Raw genomic sequence first — 3,182 nt, 5'->3', positions numbered from 1 at the left:
CTCTTCTCCCACCCAGGTCTCTCCCTACCTCTACCTCCCATGATTAATTTCTTCTTCCTTTTAAGTGAGGTTGAAACCTCCTTTCTTGAGCATTTCTGCTTGTTACACTTTTTGTGGTCTGTAGGTTGTATCCTGGGTATTCTGTACTTTTTGACTAATATTCACTTATCAGTGAGCACATGCCATGCATGTTCTTTTGGTTCTGAGTCACCTCACCCAGGATGATAATTTCCAGTTTTATTCATTTGCATGCAAAATTGATGATGTTCTTGTTTTTAATCGCTGAATAGATTTCCACTGTGTAATTGAACCACTTTTCTGTATTCATACTTTGGTTGAGGAACATTTGGGTTGTTTCCAGATTCTGGCTATCACAAATAAGGCTGCTATGAACATGGTGGAGCATGTGTCCTTGTTTTATAGTGGAACATCTTTTGGGTATATTCCCAGGAGTGGTATAGATGGAATCTTCAGGTAGAACCATTTCTAATTTTCTGAGAAACCACCAAAGTGATTTCCAGATTGGTGGTACTAGCTTGTACTGTTCCTCTTTTTCCACATCCTCACCACTCTGTGCTGTCACTTGAATTTTTGGTCTTAGCCATTCTGACTGGTATGAGGTGGGGAATCTCGGGGTTGTTTTGATTTACATTTCTCTGATGACTAAGGTCTCTGAACATTTCTTTAAATGCCTCTGAGCCATTTGATATTCTTTTGTTGTGAATTCTCTATTTAGCTTTAAACTCCATTTTTAAATTGCATTATGTGGGTTTTTGGAGATTTGTCATGAGCCAACAAGCTAATAACTAGCAAATGATTTTTCTGAAGTGACTTCGCTTTAGATTAAAATTCTATGACAAAGTTCCATAAGGCAAGGTCCAGGAGAAAATCATTTTAGGAAAGATTTCTACCAATAATGTGCTTTTTTGTTATTGTTACATATGTAACAATGACTAGGTATTAGCCCACCCCTTTGAGCAGGTCTCTGTAGAACTATGGAGATGTACTGTCTTATAGTGATGGCATGTAGAAAAATAGATAACTTCTCAATACTTTATGATAATCTTATATGAATTCCTAAACTTATATCAGTATTTATTAATCTCTTTTATAATTGGACTGCTATTAGTTTCTTTCCTATTGTCAAACTGCAGTGAGAACTGTGCTAATCTTTAGTGCCATCAGTTAATTGCTACAGACATTTTACTACTCAGAGAACATTAACCAACTGTCACTAAAAAGAGACCTAATGATTTATTATATGTGCTAAAGATAAAATATTGATTGGGTTTATCTAATTGATTAGGTTTAACTACTAATGTAGTTATGGTTTTTAACATTCTACGAATCTGTAGAGTCATGACAGATGATGGATGTTTAGCTAGATAAGTACTTCTAATGGATATGCATGTAAACATTCACTGTTGTAAACTTCTTATTTGATTTATGATTTAAATTTATGTGTGAACTTGTGATGAAGTTTTTACCATGTGATCATGTATTGTGAAAGATGTATATATGTGGTGAGAATAAGATGAGAATTTTCTCTTTTGCCCCTTTTTCATTCATTCTGTTTTTCCCCTTTTTCTTTCATTGTAAAGATGTGTTTATTTATTTTATGTATGTGAGTACATTGTAGCTGGTTATGAGCCTTTATGTGGTTGTTGAGAATTGAACTTTTTAAGACCTTTGCTCATTCTGGTTAACTACCTCACTCTGGTCAGCCCCACTCACTCTGGTCAACACTGCTCTCTCAGTCCCTGCTTGCTCCGGCCCAAAGATTTATTTATTATTAAAATAAGTACACTGTAGCTGCCTTCTGACACACCAAAAGAGGGGGTCAGATCTCATTAAGGGTGGTTTTGAGCCACCATGTGATTGCTGGGATTTGAACTCAGGACCTTCAGAAGAGTAGTCAGTGTTCTTATCTGCAGAGCCATGTCACCAGCCTGTTTTTTTCCCCTTTTCTTAGAGAGGTTTCATAGGAAACTTTTTACAACTTAGAAATAAATGCTAAAATAACTTTCAAAGTGTCCACTTTTCTTCCTGTGACTTGACATCAACTAGCCAAATGAAAGTTAGAGATGTGTGGTTCCTGCTGAGAAAGAGCAAAGTCTATTCTACTTAATCACTTGCTCTTTTAGGATGAGGTACTAAGTGCCTGAGGCTGCAGTTTTCTGCCTCAGAGGAACACAGGAGGCAGGTCAGTTACAGTAGCAAAGTAAATTACACTTAGTTAAGTAAACTTTTAATTATTTTGCAGCAACCCTAAATGACCATACTCACTCAGCCAGTCAACAGGTTCTCTAGGGCAGGAGTGAGGATTATAAAGAAAAAAAGACAATTAGAAAAATTTGTAGCATGACCCCAGCCAGTTCTGAGACTAAGGTAGATTTATTTTTTACCAATCTACTTTTATACCAGTTCAATTACATGCAAGTATTAAGGGCAAGCAGTACAATAAGGAACCAGCAAGGCAGTAAGCAAAGTCCCATGATTACTCCTGGGACAGTTGTTTCCAAGGGCTTGTCAGAATGACCAAAATACCTGAGCCCACTTCCTTGCCCAAGCCCAAAATCCAACTCTTGCCTGAAGCCTACTTCGTTTGTTCCACTCTAAGATTAAGATTCCTGCCTGAATTTATTTCCTTGTCATGCCCAAACATCAGATTCTTACTTCCTTGTCATGGCCTAATGTCAGATTCCAGTCAAGCAGCCCTCCAAGGCTCTCCACATTTAAAAATCTTGTATGAAAAAAGTCTTACCTCCATATTGCCTAAGACAAAAATCCTACCCTTCGCAGATACTCTTCTCCCTCTGCTACCTCTTGGAGAACCATCATGAAAGAAAACCCCACTAGTACTGTCCCTCAGCAGAAGTTGGCATCTTGAATTCTTTATATATTTTGGATATTAGTTCTTGGTTGGATGTAGGGTAGATTTTTTTTCCCAATCTGTAGGTTCTAATTTTTCCTATATATGATGTCTTTTGTCTTACAGCAGCTATTCAGTTTCATGAGGTTCCATTTATCAACTATTGATCTTAGAGCCTGAGCCACTGGTGCTAAATTTTCTCCTGTACCAATGTGTTTGAGGCTCTTTTCCACTTTCTCTTCTATTAAATCTACTATTTCTCATTTTATGTTGAGGTCTGTGATCAACTTGGACTTGAGCTTTGTGCAAG

The sequence above is a fragment of the Mus pahari genome, chromosome 4 (assembly GCF_900095145.1).
Source record: "Mus pahari chromosome 4, PAHARI_EIJ_v1.1, whole genome shotgun sequence".
NCBI lineage: Eukaryota > Metazoa > Chordata > Mammalia > Rodentia > Muridae > Mus > Mus pahari.
Note: the sequence above shows the minus strand (reverse complement) of the source record.